Here is a 17013-nt window from a genome sequence, read left to right as displayed (position 1 = left end):
CATATTCTGCAAGACATACAAGTTGGTCTGTGTTAGGGTAACATTATGTGGATTTTTGGGGAGCACTGGATTTGCAGCTGAATGAAGGCTTTACCTGTGGCCTAGCAAAAGCTGCTAACCACAAGGCAGAATGATAGCTAAGTCAGCCATCTGCTTATTCTAAGTAACCATATTAACTTTGTCAACCATTTTCTGAGGAAAAAGGAGAAAGTGAATCTGTGTGAGTCTGTGCACTGTGATTGTGGTGGAAGGGGAGTGGGGAGGGAAGGAGCGTGGGGGGCAGTTCAAGGTCCCTGCAGTGAGTGAGGGAGTGTGGCTGGGGCAGGCGCTGCCCAGCTGGGGAAGGTCAGGGCGCAGGACAGAGCCACAGCTCGTCCAGGGGGTGCAGGGTGGGGGGCAGCTACCATGGCTGTGTACACCCCAGGAGGACATGGCGGGGGACAGGGACGTGTGCTCCCGGATCTGTGTGGGGCCTGGCTGGGTGGGCTGCGGGCTGGGTCTGGGTCTGGGTCTGTGCTGGGCTGTTCCTGGTGGGGGTTGGGCTGTATTTTGCTCAAGGTGGGCAGCGGCAGTGCTGGGAGGGGAGTTACGGGGTGGTGCAGCTCCCCCCAATTTTGCTGTAGCCCCCCCCCTCCCAGCACTGCTGTTGCCCCACTCCCTTCCACCACACCAGGCTTACCAGCTGCACACAGCTCTCTAAGCTTCCGGGCTGTGCTCCTTTTTGCCTACATGCTGCGCTGTGGCTGTGCACATACACAAACATTTATTGCCCAAATTATTGGCACGGGCTGAAATCCAATACAATCAATTTTCTTTATATCCGTGCCAATCCAATATTGGACCGATGTATTAGTGGTGCCTGTCTGGTTTTCAGTGAAGATGATGATACAAGTTATCACTGGAAGCAATGTTCTTTCTTGCCACAATGCTTTCTGGCAGGCGAGCTGAAACAGTGTGGGATCGCTGTGTACTTTCATGCTCTGCAAAATAAGCTAATGGCTTAAATTTTGAGAGAGGGAGTTTTGTTGCACAGTTGTTAAACATTTTTGCTTCTCACTATTTTGTTGTCCCTTTCCCCGCCCAAACTATCTTGTTATGGTCATGTATTGAATGTGGAGCCTAGCACTGTAAAAATAATGTCACTGATTTTTTGGTAACAAGTTAACACCATTAGTCTTGAATACCTACCTAATGGTGCAAGCAGGGATGGTAACAAACCAATGAGTGCTGTGCTGAGCCAAAATCTGCCTTATAATGGAGTCAAATTACTTGCCTACTTTCTGTGAAAATGGATAGGGCATCGACCCATGGCTAAATCTTTTTCCCATGGGAGCTGGGAGTAATATTACAAAGTTACAGACCCAGTATTAATGCAGCACAATCTGTGTGAACTAGTATTTCAGGAAACAATGCAAACTCTTCTATGTCTAGAGCTCACCTATTTTACTCTCTTGACTCTCCAGGTTTGTTAGCATCTGACAACATTAGGAGAGGCTGTGAAACTGATACGTAGGAAGTTAACATCCTGGATCTTAACACGTGCACTATTCAGTTTAGTGTCTTGTTTCTTATTGTGGCCAGTGACAGATGAAACCAAGCTCTAAAGAAGCCTAAAGTGCCTTATCAGATGCCATCAGTTACATCCTCTATTTACCCAAGCTGTAGGTTGAAATCAGAAAATCAAATGACAGGCAGAATCACTGTGCCTTACTCAGATGAAAGCTGTATGACAAAAATAAAAGAAACAGCCTTGTGCAGCCATACAGAGAGGCTAAAATTAGTTTCCCTTGGAGTAACAATATATCTGACCTGACCTTGTGATGTTTTTCCTGGTTTTCCACCCATTTTGGCATTTGAAATATCAAACAAGTTTTATGGAAAGTATATAGATTGTGGAGTTCTTATCAGAAATGTTTTAAGTATAAATTGGGTTGTATATCTATAAATCTGTATCAAGTTTCTGGTTCTGAATAGCATGGCAGATTGAAATTTAGACTTCCTTCCTTTGGAGACAAGCGAAATCTAAATCATTTTATCTGCCTTTGGCTGTGTTAAGTCTTGTATAAAAAAATTAATTAGTAACATTCCTCATTTTGGATCTGGTCTTGAATTCTTAAGCTTCCTGAGTATTCAGTTGTGTATTGATAACCTCATGAGGCCAGGTCTTCTAAGAGTCTTATTTCTTGGCTTTGTTCTCTTTATTCCAGGTGGTGACCCCCTGCTTTCTACCAATCAACTATGAACTGGTAAGTGTACTTGACAGTTCTGGTATAAATGATGGGAGAGCATGTTGAAAGAGCCAACATGCAGGAGTCGCACCCAGCCATACTCTTCAATTTGGAGAACTTTCTCATGGCAAGTGGGGGTGATCAGGTCTGCCCATCACGCTTCCAGTACTGTGCCTGCCTGGGCAGATGTTGCCAATTGTAGAGTCAAACCCTGGAGTTATTGCTTTGTCCTGATTTAGGCAAGACTTCTACCAGATTTACAGAGAGTATTGCCAGAGTAATGACTTGTGGGAGTGGGGGTAGGGGTAGGTGTGAAGGTGGGCAGGTGAGGATGAGGGAAGAGTAGGAGTCCTAGCTCTGTGGAAGTGGCCTCAGAGCTGAATCATACTGAATCCTGTAGTTTTTAAAAGGCTCACTGGGGAGACAGTGGACCCATCTACACGTTCATTAATGCACTGTAATTGGTGCTACTGCACCTTAGCACCAGCACACACTTTAAGTGATGCTAAAGTGTAGTAAACTAATTCTGCTGTGCATTAGCACCATTAACGTCTCGTGTAGATACACCCAGTGTGATGTTGTGCATTGTATATGAGAGCAGGAATCAGAAGATCCAGGCTTTACTCTTGGCTCTGCTGCTGACCTGCTGTGTTAGGTTGGGCAAGTCATTTCATGTTGTTATTTCTCATCTTCCCCTTTGTTAAAACGGAGACAATTATATTTATTCATTTTACATTTTATAGGTGGAAGGTACTGTTAGGAATTCTGATTGATGATTCATTATGATTTATTCATTTATTCTTATGCATGAAAGTCAAATGGTCAGTGACTCACCACAGCAGCTTCAAGATTATAAACAATGGGAGAATTTATAGGATTAAGCTAAATAAATGTGTTCATTAAGTAAACCCTTCAACAGTGCTGAGACTATACAGAATAATTATAAAACTTTGGTAAAATATTGCAGTGGGAAAAGAAGCTCCTTATTTTACTTTTGTTGTTTTTCACTATTAATCTTATTAAATGTCCTGTTAAAAGAGCTTCCTCTCTATGACAGGGCTGTCTCTTGATGCTGATAGTTTATTTATTTATGTAGAATTTGAATTGGAATGTGCCCTGCTTTGCTGTTTCCTAAGATGTGAATGAAACAAGGTGGGGAGGGGAGCTTCTGAATTATGCTCTGTATGATGGGTTGCCAGGTGCTGGCATCAGTGGCTCATGGATCCAGATCTACATTAGATGTTGGTTTCTACATGCCGCTCTGTATAAGTGTTCAAACACAGGTAGTCTGGGAACCTTCTGCTTATTTGCAACTCTAGTTTTGTGAACCTTCCTGAAGTTGCTGGACACATTGAAGGGCTAAGCAAAATGAGAATGTTGAGAACTGAAGTGTCATGGCAGTCAGGACCATCTCTGATGTCCCCAGCTTTCCATTTCTGTGCATCTTACGCATCAGCATATATTTATTGGGTATGGCCTGAGAGGCCCTTTTGTCCATGGGTGGTTGTTCTTAAAGCTACAAGGACATCCATAGGGAGCTGGTTTATCTATAGTTCCTGGACTAATTTAAGTATCGTAGAATTCTAGACCGAGATTATCTTGCATTAAATGTTTGGAGTTTGGAAGTAGGAGGCAAAATGTGTGTGATAACAAGCAAGAGGAGCCAATAGGACTGATTTGTTTTTTATTTATTTATATTTTTTTAAACAAGCCAATGCCCCTGTTTGTCATGCAACTACAGGGGAGATGATGAAATGTCTTTGTCATTCCATACCTTCCTGGCTCAGAGAAATTAATTTAATGTAATTTTCTTCCACTTATTCTGGTTTGTGAGTATGATTTGACTTTCTTGGGAGGGAGGTGGGTTTAGGAGATATACTATCACTGGCTGCATCTACACATGCAATTAATTTGAAGCGATAAACTCCAGAGGAGTGAGAGCTGGAGTAAACTACTCCCAAGTGCAGTGTCTACACGTACATTTAATCACAGTTAACTACCCCAACGTAAACTAGTACTGTCCCTGACAGTACTATCTTATGGCAGCATTAATTAGCTCACTGCAGCCTGCTAGTGTCATATGTGGACAGCGATGCTTTAGTCCACAACTAATTAATCTACCTAGCAGTTAAGCATATGTGTAGATGTGGCTACTGAGTTGTAGACTGATTTTACTGTATTAACTGCACTCATCCCCTCATTTTCATGGTTATATTTCTGTGGAATCAATTTGGATTGAAATCCATGTTGAGAAGTATTGGCTCTGAACCAGAAATGTTCTGGTGATGCAGACGAGATAGCACTTAAAGTCTGGTATTTTATACATTGTAATTCATTAGCAAAAATATGACATCTAGGAAAGTCCCCAGTAACTCAGGAAATACCCTACATAATTTATAGTCCCTCTTCACTATTTCAGGTCATCACAAAAGTTCAAAAGCATGAATAAATGTATAAATTCAAAGAAGTATGAATAAATGGCAGTTACTGGTAATAGGCAGGTGGAAGATTGTTTCCATCCTCCAAATTCAAATAAAATGCAGTATAACTGGATTTTTCTGACCACCTTATGGAATTTTGATTAAACCTTTCATTTGGCATAGAGACAAAAACATATTTGATTACTTTTCCTGCTTGTCAGTATACATCTCTGCATCACTTTACCTCCTCCTCTTCCTATATAGATGGCAAACTCTTTGCAGAGGGTACTGTCTTTTTAATCTGTGTACAGCACAGAATATACCGCCCAATGGGACCCTAGCATATATACCATTAGACAAACATCATTATCATGTTCTTATAATGTGAAGCATCTAAGAGAATGTCCTAGTTGCTCTTAAAAATGCTAAATTGAGCTGAATGAAAAATAATGATAATTCCAGTGCACACCTTGCAGTACAAAAGTTTTGGGGATTTGGTGATGGGCATCACACAATTCTGTTCTTTTCTGGTTCTTATGCTGCAGTTGTCACCATAGTTTGTGTGAATTCCAGAAGTATTTTAAGTGATATGATGGTGTCTATATCTTCTCTCTTCGTGTCTCTCTTCTCCTACCCCTGCTCCCCCCTCCCATGGGGAAAATTGAAGGATGAATTTAAACATATGCTGAACTGAACTGTATGTTTCCATCATGGAGAGGAAGTTTGAAAAAATGCATTTTGCATTTGGCAACACTCTTCATTTCAATGTGGCTTGCTTTCTTTTGTTTGCATTTCTAATTATCTTCCACTGTTCTAGACCTGAAGATTTAGGCTTCTGTACAGATATTCTAAGTCCAGAGTAGTGAGCACTACAAGAGTAAGTACTGAGATCTTGAACTTGACACACAATAGTATATGGAAGGGCAATATCATGAATGGAAAAGAGATCTGCTGTACTTGTGATAAACCATTTTTTAAAATTTTTGACTTTTTACTTGTACACAAGATTATTCTTATATTAATGCTACTTGCATTTAATAGCACTGTTTGGGTCCCACACAAGTAATTAACATGTGGGTCTAGCATGACTTATTAAATACTTGTACTGGACATAGTGGTTGCCAGCATAAACCTCCTAGTAGTTTATTATAAATATTATAGAATAATAGAACATTTAGGTTGTAAGGGACCCCAGGAGGTCATCTAGTCTAACCCCCTGCTCAAAGCAGGACCATTTGAACTTTATTATCCTGGCCAAAACTTTGTCTAGTCGAGTCTTAAAAATCTCCAGGGTTAGAGATTCCACAACCCCTGTGTGTTCCAGTGCACTTTACAAGCCTCCTAGTGAGAGAGTTTTTTCTATACCCTAACCTAAACTTTCCCTGCTGCAACTTGAGACCATTGTTCTTTCTTCTGACATCTGCACTACTGATCAATATTTTAACTAGAGTTTACAGATAACTTTCTATTGGGGTGGGCAGGAAACTAATTAAAATACTGAGGTGAAAGGAGTGGTGTGAGGAGCCAAGAGCCATGGGAAAAGTCAACAACTACCAGTACAAGCCCAAGAAACGACAACCGTGAAACCAGCATACCAGGGAACAATAGGAAGCATATTCAGACACCAGCTGAAGGACAGGTTTTTCCACAGCACACCAAGAAGCCTAGGACTTCCAATGGCAGGCTTAGTTGCCTGTACACAAATGCCAGAAGCATGGGGAACAAGCAAGAGGAACTGGCCCTCCTGCTAACCAAAAAGCAATACGAACTCATAGGGATTACATGAGACCTGGTGGGACTCCACATATGATTGGACCACAGGGATAGAGGACTACACCCTGCATAGGAGGGATCATATTGGGAAGAAGGGTGGAGGAGTTGCTTTCTACGTGAAAGAACATTACACATCTGTAGAAACAGAGATTGGCAACAAAGAAGGGTGACTTGAGACCCTCTGGGTCAAGATACAGGGAGAGCACGAGGAGGGGGATTTGACTGTAGGACAGGGGTTCTCAAACTGTGGGTTGCGACTCCCTGGGGGGGTTGCAAGCAATTTAAAAGGGGGCCACAAACTTCCCAGGGGGTACCGTGGCGGCATGGGAAAGTGGCATGTGGTGGCAGCATGGAGTGGAAAATGGTGGCAGCGGGTGCCGCATGTGAGCTCCCCATCCCCCATTGCCGCCATCCAGCACTCAGGGTCATGGTAGCACAAAGTTTGAGAACCCCTGCTGTAGGAGTTTACTGTAGACCTCCAAACCAAGAGGAAGAGCTTGACCAGGTATTCTCTAGAGTGGCAGAGGCTGCACGCACTTAGAGCACGGTCGTCATGGGTGACTTCAGCTACCCAGACATCTCGGGGGATGAGCACGCAACAAGATCTGATCACTCACAAAGTTTCCTCACTTGCATTGAAGAGCTCTGTCTGACTGAAGAAGTCTATGGGCCGACGAGGGGTAAGGCACTCCTAGACTTGGTTCTGGCCAAAGGGGATTATTTAGTGAGCAACTTGGAGATAGAAGGGACACTGGGTGACAATGACCATGAGATGATTACTTTCTCCAGCCACTGTAAGACAGGGAAATCAGTCAGTAGGATATAAATCCTTGAGTTTAGGAAAGCTGACTTCCACAAGCTTAGAAGATTGGTTGGCAAGTCCCTGCAGGACTGTGGCAGTGCAGATTGTGCTGCCAGCTCTGAGTATAGGCTGGGGAAAAGGGCCTCAAGGACCCCAAAGAGTGCCAGAGAGCTTATTCCGGGCACAAGTACTTACCTCACCAGGAACGAGAGACAGGAGCGTGGGACTTGCTGGAACCATGAATGCTGAGATTTGTTAGCTCCTTGTGGCTCCAGTTGGCTGGGTGCTTGACTGATGATGTCAGAAAAGCATGCTCAGCAACAACTGCAGGGGAGGAAGGGAGACACAGAAAGCAGAGGATATATTGAGAGCAGTTGCTTGGACTATGCCCCAACAGAGGCGAAGAAGGATAGTAGAAAACTCTCTTTTTGAGGTTTGGAGGAATCTCTATACTCACCAGAATGCAGTGATGCGAGGAAGATGGTCCAACGCTTGGAGAGCTGCAGCACATCAGGTTTGAGATTATCTACAAGACAGAAGACAACAAACTGTGAGCGGTTGTGTTTCAGGGTCACTGAGTAGGGGGAACCCTGAGGCCAGTTGCCCTGTTAACAACCAGAGGCTCTTTCTTTAAGTTAAAGGGACATACCACAACTAGGTGGCCCACAGCTGTGGGTGGTTAAGTCACACTGGCTCGATAATGTGGACTATGTTACAACAAGAGAGCTAGCAGTACACACCTGTGGACAGAATCAGGGTCGAGCCTGCATACCCATTGTCATTGCTTGCCTGGGACCTGTGCACAGGTTGTAGTGTGCAAGGAACATCAGTTAGCTAAGAGGCGACAGCACACAAGCTAAGTGCGGACTTTTATACTCCAAAATCACTCCATCTTATTCATCCAGTCACTTTACTGTCTGGCCTGTTCATCATCAAGTTTTGTATCAAGCACACACTCGGACCACATACTGTCCAATCAAATTCTCATTTACCTCATGCAGTCTGCAACAGTTCCCATCATCAAACTTTGTATTAAGCACTTTCTTGGACCATGTCTGGTCCAATCAAATGGCTGTGCACACACTACCATACCCTGCGCTTAACAGGTGAATGCTAGCCACTATGCATGCTCCACAGCAAAACTAGGTCAGCAAAGGGGAAGAGTTCACACTTGCTAGAATAATTTTAACCGAATTGATCACTACACATGTGCAGTAGATCTTACGCACTCAAATAGCAGCTATAACAACTTAGGCAGGGGAGTTGTCCAATGAACTAGAAATTCCTTTTATCACCACCACTGAGAACAGTCCTGGATCCATCATCTTTGGAACCACCCTTCACACAGTTGAAGGCTGTTATTAAATCCCCTTTCAATATTCTCTTTTCCAAAGTAAGCAAGCCCAGTTCTCATAGCTTCTCCTCATAAGTCCTGTTCCCCAGCTCCCTAACCATTTTCACTGCCCTCTGCTAGACTCTCCAGTTTGTCCACATCCTTTCTGTAGTGGGGGGCCCAAAACTGGACACAGTACTCCAGAGTGGGGGGCCTTACTAGTGCCAAACAGAGAGGAATAATCACTTCCTTTGATCTGCTGGCAGCACTCAGACTAATGCAGCCTAGCACACTGTTAGCCTTCTTTGCAACAAGGGCCCATCGTTGGCTCATATTCAGCTTATTGTCTACTGTAAACCCTAGGTCCTTTTCTGCAGAGCTGGTGCTTAGCCAGTCAGTCCCCAGTCTGTACTAGTGTTCCCTCCTAAGTGCAGAACTTTGCACTTGTCCTTGGGGAACTTCATGAGATTTCTTTTGGTCCAATTTTTAATTTTGTCTATGTTTCTCTGAATTCTAGCCCTACCCTCCAGCTTAGCACTGCTCCCCACAGCTTGGTGTCATCTGCAAACTTGCTAAGGGTGCATCCCATCATCCAGATCATTGATGAAGATAATGAACAAGACCAGCCCTAGGACTGACCCATGGGGCACTCCACTTAATACTGGTTGCCAACTAGACATCGAGCCATTGATTACTATCCTTTGAGCCAAGCCTCATGATTCAGTCAGTCTTCCATCCACTGTACAGTCCAACCTGTCGTTTCTTAGCTTGCTTGTAGGAATGCTGTGGGAGACTGTATCAAGAACCTTGCTGAAGTCAAGGTATATCCTGTCTGTTGCTCTCCCTGCATCCACTGAGCCAGGCATCTTGTCATAGAAAGCAATCAGGTTGGTCAGGCATGACTTGCCCTTGGTGAATCCATGCTGACTGTTCCTAATCACCTTCTCCTTCAGGTGCTTAGAAATGGATTAATTGAGGACCTGCTTCATGATTTTTCCAGGGACTGAGTAGGAGACTGACTGGTCTGTAGTTTCCAGGATCCTCCTCTTTCCCTTTCTTAAAGATGGGCACTGTGTTTGCCCTTTTCCAACCATCTGGGACCTCTCCTAATTACCACAAGTTTTCAAAGATGAAGGCCAGTGGCTCTGCAGTCACATCAGCCAACTCCCACTGCACGCTCTGGTGCATCATGTGTGGCCTCATGGACTGGTTCATGTCCAGTTTTTCTAAATAGTCCCTACTCTGTTCTTTTAGCACTGTCAGCTGCTCCCCTCCTCCCCAAACTGTGCTGCCAGGTGCAGAAGTCTGGGAGCTGATCTTGCCTGTGGAGACAGCTGAAAAGGCATTGAGTACTGCAGCTTTTTCCTCCTTATCTGTCACTAGGTTTCCTCCCCTATTTAGTAAGTGACCCATAGTTTCTCTGACCTTCCTCTCATTGCTGACATACTGATAGAAATCCTTCTTGTTACCCTTCATGTCTGTTGCTAGCTGCAACTCCAGTTGGACTTCGGCCTTCCTGATTTGATCCCTGTATGACCAAGCAATATTCTTATACTCCTCTCTAGTTATTTGGCCATGTTGCCACTTGTAAGCTTCCTTTTTGTTCTTTAGCTCACTGAAGAATCCCTGCTAATCCAAGCTGGTCTTCTGCCATACTTTCTAGTCTTTCTGTGCATTGGGATGGTTTGTTCCTGTGACCTCAGGAACGCTTCTTTAAAGCCAGCTCTCCTGGAGTCCTTTCCCCTTCAGCTTGGCCTCCTAGGGGGTCCTGCCCATTGGTTCCCTGAGTGAGTCAAAGTTTGCTTTTCTGAAGTCCAGGGTCCATACTCTGCTGCTCTCCTTTCCTTTCCTTAGGCTCCTGAACTCAACCATCTCATAGTTGCTGCTGCCCAAGTTTCTATCCACTAATACATTCCCTACCAATTCTTCCCTATTTGTGAGCAGCAGGCAAGAAGACTATGGCCCCTAGTTGGCCTCTCCAACACTTACACCAGGAAGTTGTCCCCAGCACAGTGGCATGCTTGCTGAAAGATTGCTGAAGCTGATGAAATTCACAAACCAGCTTTTTCATTAAGACATGATTTTATTGAGTATTTTGAGCTTGAATGTCTGTTTCCAAAGAGGCCCTTTCTCCCTGTTTTTCTTAAGCCATGCATCTTGAAGCTTTGCAAGGAAATCAAGGCCCACTTATATCAACGCAGTACAGCTGTTTGGACTTTCAGGTCCTAAAATATAAACCAGCTGTTTTTAGGTTTCCCAGTATGGCTTGGTTTAATTTATGTTGTCATTTATGTTCTTCTGATTGGAAAAGAGAGGGATTTCAGTACAGTTCTTGTAAACAGTCATATTTTTAGTAAAATAAAAGCTGTTCTATTGTGAAGCAGACTGGCCAAGTTTGCTGATGACACCAAACTTTGGGGAAAAGCATCCGCACCAGAAGACAGGCGGGTGATCCAGGCTGACCTGAACAGGCTTAACAAATGGGTGGATGAGAACCTGATGGTGTTTAACACCGAAAAATGCAAGGTTCTCCACCTTGGGAAGAAAAACCTGCAGCATCCTTATAGGCTCAGCAGTGCTACGCTGGCTAGCACTATGAAAGAAAGAGACTTGGGGGTCATCATTAACCACAAGATGAACATGAGCCTTCAATGCGATTCTGCGGCTAGTAAAGCAACCAAAACACTGGCTTGCATCCATAGATGCTTCTCAAGCAAATCCCGGGATATCATTCTCCCCTTGTACTCGGCCTTGGTGAGGCCACAGCTAGAGTACTGTGTCCAGTTTTGGGCTCCACAATTCAAAAAGGATGTGGAGAAGCTTGCGAGAGTCCAGAGAAGAGCCACGCATATGATCAGAGGTCAGGAAAACAGACCTTACGGCGACAGGCTGAGAGCTATGGGGCTTTTTAGCCTGGAAAAGCGCAGGCTCAGGTGTGATCTGATGGCCACCTACAAGTTTATCTGGGGTGACCACCAGTATCTGGGGGAACGTTTGTTCACCAGAGCACCCCAAGGGATGACGAGGTCAAATGGTCATAAACTGCTGTGAGACCGTTTCAGGCTGGACATAAGGAAGAATTTCTTTACTGTCCAAGCCCCCAAGGTCTGGACCAGCCTGCCATCGGAGGTGGTTCAAGCACCTATATTGAACACCTTCAAGAGTAAATTGGATGCTTATCTTGCTGGGATCCTATGACCCCAGCTGACTTCCTGCCCTTCAGGCAGGGGGCTGGACTCGATGATCTTCGGAGGTGCCTTCCAGCCCTAATGTCTGAAATCTATGATTTATTTAATTTCACTGAGAGGCAATATGTTATTCATAGCAGTAAAATTTCAGCAACTGAGGTGTATAATACACCACAGAGATATTATAAATGAAGAGGGCCAAATTCACCATTCTTGTAGCATCAGAGAAGTTACAGACAAACTGAATGATGCAATCAAAAATTGGTTTAAATCTGTAACAGAACAGAAGTTCAGTGCACATAAACTGCTTTCAAAATGGCCAAAACCAGTTTAAGATGGTTGGAGGTACTATCAGATTTAAGTGATTTAAGGTCAAACCAGCTTATAGAACTTCTGTCACAGATCCCCTCCTGATTCAAGTTAACTCAGTCCCCCAGCATCCCAGGATCCTTTGCAGAACTAGGCTCTGCTGTGCTGTCTGCTCCAGCACTGCAGTGTCAGCCATGCCTCTCAGCTCCCTAGCTAGAGCAGTATCACTGCCTCTGTTGGCAGAGATGGGATGGGAGAGAGAACCCTAGCATGGACCTGAGCCAGATTCTTCCTGATTGGGAGGGAGGAGAGGAGGGAAGCCCTTGGAGGCTTTCCCCCTTACCCAGCTTGAGTGGGGAGGGGAGGCATGGCCAGGCCCCACCCCTGCCCAGCTGACTGGGTATGATGAAGGGGTGGTTTAAACCCCCCACCCTGGCCTGCACTGACCTCAGCTGGGGTCTGCCTGAGGTTGAAGGGAATCTGTCAGTGGCCAGGCACTGGCCTGGCTGGCTGAGTATGGTGGCAGAGGTGGAGGACTTTAAACCCCCACCCTGGCCCGCACTGACCGCAGTCGGGGGCTGGCTGGCTGGGGTGCAGGGTGTGGAGGGGAGGCATCGTGGCCAGGCATCGGCCCAGCTGTCTGAGTATGATGGCAGGGTTGGGCGGGTTAAACCCCTACCGTGGCCTGTACCAACCCCAGTCAGGGGCTGCCTGGCCAGGGTGGAAGTAGAGGGAAAGCCCTCAAATGCTTTTCCACTCCTCCCCACTCAAGTGGAGCAGGGGGAAGCCCACACTAGGGTCAGTGTGGGCCAGGGTCAGGATTTAAACCTCCCCACCCCCACCATCATACTCAGCCAGTCAGATAGGGTGCGGGCCTGGACACACACCCCCATCTCCGTTTGAATGGGGAAGGGTGGGGGGAATAGCCTCTAAGGGCTTCCACCCACCCTTATGCGCCAGCCAGGCAGCCAACTGACTCAACTTACTGAGTTCTGACAAGCCATTGAGGGCCACATGCGTAGCCCCGCCCCTTGAGAGGTGCCCCACCCCCTGGTCACCATCTTGAGACTGGAAGTCCCACCCCCTAACCGTTAACCTTTGCCACCAGAAGTCCTTCCCCTTGTCCCCCTGGAATTACTCCTTTCAGCAAAGGGTTTTGCCATCTCTGAACCAGAAAAATACCAAATTACATTCTAAATATCAAACATGTACTACAACATTTATTAATTTCATTTAAAAAAATACTTTGGCCTGATTTACATGCGTTTATGTAGTGTACATAGAGGTGATAGTATAATAGGTTAAAATGAATTCTTACTCTTGTAGATTGTAGGAGGGTGAGTGTGGGTATTGGTGTGTGGGGGTGTGATTTGTGATATGTGTGGGTGGGTATGGGTTTTGTGGGGGGCTGTGAGTGTGTGGGGGGAGGGTGGCTAGGTAAAGTTTTGGCTTTCATGGAGGGGGAGGGTTTGCCCGCAGCAAGCAGAACCCTGCCAACTCTCCTGCAAGCCCATACTCCCATTCGCTGCCACTGCTGCCCTTCTTCTGTCGCTTCCCCATCCCCCTCCTATCCCCACCACTGCTTTGGCACCACATCCCAGCTGTTCCTGTGGTCCCAGCGCTGCAAGGGCTGGGATGCCAGGGACTCTATGGACCCAGGTTGTGCTGCTCAAGCAGGGAGAGGAGAGAGCTAGCCCAGCTCCATAGAGGCCCTGCCAGCCTGGGCCCTGCGTTCCTCTCGCCCCACTCTGGGACTTGCCAGTGCTGGCCCCACACTCCCGCCCGGGTGTTGTTGTGCTCCGTACACCAGCTCGCTGCCCCTTCCCTTGCCTGCTGCAGCCATTTCCCCGCTCCCCACCACTGACCGGCCGCTCTGGCACCATGTGGCTCCCAGCTGCAGTACTGGGACTGCAGGAACCAGCCCAGCTGGCCCTGAGGACTGGGTTGATCACCCACAGTCCTCCCGTGCCCCCCTCCCCTACCTCCTTATCTGTATTTCTCTTGGTGCAGGGATGCAGGAACTGCCTCTGGCCAGAAGCCTCCGGGGTGGGGGAGGGGGTGGGCGGGGGGATGGTGCTGGGCTGGACTTGCTGTTGTGGCTATTTAGTTCTGCTGCTGGCTCCCCCTGGGTCCTACTGCACCTGGCTCCTGTCATCTTTGACAGGCAGCCAGTGGCAGATAAATATTAATTTTCTAAATTTTTTAGGGGCCCCGCCAGACAGAATGGTTTGGCGGGCTGGATCTGGCCTACAGGACATATTTTGCCCACCCCAATCTACGCAGTTTAAACTAAAAGGCAAAAGTTGAATCGATCCAGCCCTGGGCTTTTTGACTGTCTATACTTAGCTTAATTGATTTTGCCCATATTTTGGAGGAAACTGTAAAGGATGGCTGTATTAAACCTGATCTTGAGTTATCTCCATTTCATGTAATTATTTGGAGAATTAAAGTTGATTGAATTGCATTAAAAATAGACATAAAATTAAAAAAGGAATCCAGATGCACAGCCTGCACAGCCTTATACACTGACACACCACTGTAATTCTGCAAGGCAAGATTTGCTTCCCGAATGTATAGCTCCAAATGCTTTTTAGTTAATTTTATCACTAAAGAAAATAAATAGAGGAATATCATTTCCAGGATTCTGGCAAATATTTTAAACAATTGAAGGAGCATCAACATTTTTTTCCCTGTCCCTGGCTGCTGTTTTGCTACCAGATGGTCAGGGTGTTGTATCTTTAAAGTAGATACTAAAATTTGATACCTGAGAGGCTCCTCAAATATCCTGTTGTATGTCTTGCATTAACTAACTGCGACTTGAAGGCTTGAACTTTGTGGCGCACGTCTGCTCCTATCATAAAATGACTCAATCAGTTAAATGGGCCTTATCACGCCATAGCTTGATTTAAGGTACTGTTAACCAGTGACATTTACCAGGGAAAATTGTGACTTGAGCTTTATACCCTCTCATCTTTTTACAGCTCGTTGCCAAAACATTCTACATACCTGTACTGTTGCTATTTGTACATTACTTTAATAAATTACTGTTGTAACAGTGGAAGCACAGAGAGCAGCTCCTCGGGTTGCTGTTTTAACCAAAGCCACAGGCTGAACATTAGTTATTTATTTTGTTGAGGGCCAACATGGAAGTCATCCCTTTTGGTTCCTGCTGTTTTGGTTTTTAAAACTCCTGTCTTCTAGTTCCTGTAATGAAATACATCTTCAACCTCTATTATCAATTCATCCACCTTTGAAGATTCAAATTCATGCTCGCTGACAAGAAGAATAACATGTTTTTGGATGGTAAACAGTGTCTGTGTCCTGGCCGTGTCCCAAAACAGCAGGGAATGTGACAAGGAGGGAAAAGAAGCAGAGAGAGAAAGCATGAAAAGTAAAAGTAAGTGAGGGAGAAAGAAGCCAAACAAGAATAGAAACACCTTGGTGAAAGAGAAACTGAACTGACATGTTGTACTGATGTTTCAGCAATTAAAATCTGACTGAAAACCTGCTTTTGATATGGGGGGGGATATGAAATGTGAGAATGGGAGAAAAGAAAGTTAGAAAAAAAACAAGGAAGGATTTGATTTTGCATACGTGGTTTAAGGAAAGTTTGGCTGTTTCTGGTGAAAACTTTTTGGACCAACTTTTGGGATCTGTGACTACCAGTGTCCTTACTGAGATCGTTCAGTGGATAATGGAAACAGTCTCTCTGTGCCATTATTGTATAATATAGTTTTTTAAACATCTCTTCCCCGCAAAAATATAGAATTACCTCAGGCCCCTGGCAGACATTGTTAAAGGTGCTGTGGCATCTGATTGCTTCTTGCCTTGCTACATGTGCATCATTGTGGGATTGGAGATAAACTTGGTAGAATATAGACTTCACTGATTTGGGTCAAACCAGTTTATGCAATGTCTGTCCCAGATCCCTTCCTGTTTTAAGTTAAGTGCATGATTGTGGGCTTGGAGACCAGATCCCCATTGTCCCATATTGCTGGTGCAGAGGGAGCCCAGGATCATGATTCTAGGCTCCCCCTCCACCAGCATGTAGCAAGTCAGTTAGCTCATCTCTTCTCCCAGCCCTGGGAGCATATTGGAGTCAAGGGCTCTGCTGTACTCTGGAGGCTGGGAGCATAGATCAGCTTCTGCTCCCAGCCACAAGTGCACAGTGGAGTCCTGTGCCTCAGCAGGTGAAAGTGGTAGCTGGTTGGGGCTCCCCATCTTGGGGGCACATCAGAGCTCTTGATTTTGGTGCTCCATGGAGGCTGAAAGTGGCAGTCACCTGATTATTGTTCCAGCTTGGGGAATGCATGAGAGTCACAAGCTCTGATGTGTTCCTGAGGCTGGGAGCTCCCATCAGCCTGGCCACATGTGCAATTTAATTGGTTAATCACATCTTAACTGTACATCTGTCAGGGGCCTCATTCTTGTAAAGCACATTCCTTCTGTTTTTAATGTGACCCTAAAACAGACTCGCTAAATTTTGAGTGCACTACTCTTCGTAGCATAGGGAAGCTCTTGGATTATAGCTGAAAGATTGGCTTCTTCAATTTCATCTTAAGTGTGTTCAGAGCACTGGAAGACAGGGGATCACTAACTTGGGTTAATCAGGTGTGACCTTCAAATACTCAGGAATATGACAGTGACCAAGACTCGTTTGGAGCCTGCAAATGTGAAGCTATTCATCTTTGTCAGGTGTGATAATCGTATCTAGCTGAGATGCAACTGAAATCATAAAAGCATCACTACTGAATTGGGTTTGATTGAAATAGATTTGAAATGGCAATGACCAGTTTATGTAATCCAAAAGGGATTCCACAGTATGGAAAGGTATAGGGGTGTACCATTAGAGATTTTGGGGGCCAAGATGATAACTGATTTTTAAGGAGGCATATCGGCTGATACCAATCCAATTTCTGATACCAACCCAGCAACTTAGTAAATCTGCGTACAGCTGGTA

The 17013-nt window shown here is 45.3% G+C and overlaps 1 protein-coding gene across 4 annotated transcripts in view; it reads left to right on the top strand.

The window, feature by feature from the left end:
* The first annotated feature begins 2206 nt into the window (after positions 1 to 2206).
* The window catches only part of TNS3 (tensin 3), a 364194-nt gene continuing 349387 nt past the window's right edge, over positions 2207 to 17013 (top strand). For 2 of the 4 annotated variants that reach the window (XM_019509126.1, XM_019509125.1), the window contains exon 1: positions 2207 to 2246. The gene's annotated coding sequence lies outside the window, so the exon portion shown is untranslated. Of the gene's footprint in view, positions 2247 to 15138; positions 15403 to 17013 lie in introns of those variants that run through there. The other 2 variants (XM_019509129.1, XM_019509128.1) reach the window with 1 other exon arrangement.

Source organism: Gavialis gangeticus, unplaced genomic scaffold (genome assembly GCF_001723915.1).
Source record: "Gavialis gangeticus isolate Ggan-Ray unplaced genomic scaffold, GavGan_comp1, whole genome shotgun sequence".
Taxonomy (NCBI): Eukaryota; Metazoa; Chordata; order Crocodylia; family Gavialidae; genus Gavialis; species Gavialis gangeticus.
Note: the sequence above shows the minus strand (reverse complement) of the source record. Positions and strands in the feature narration are given on the sequence as shown.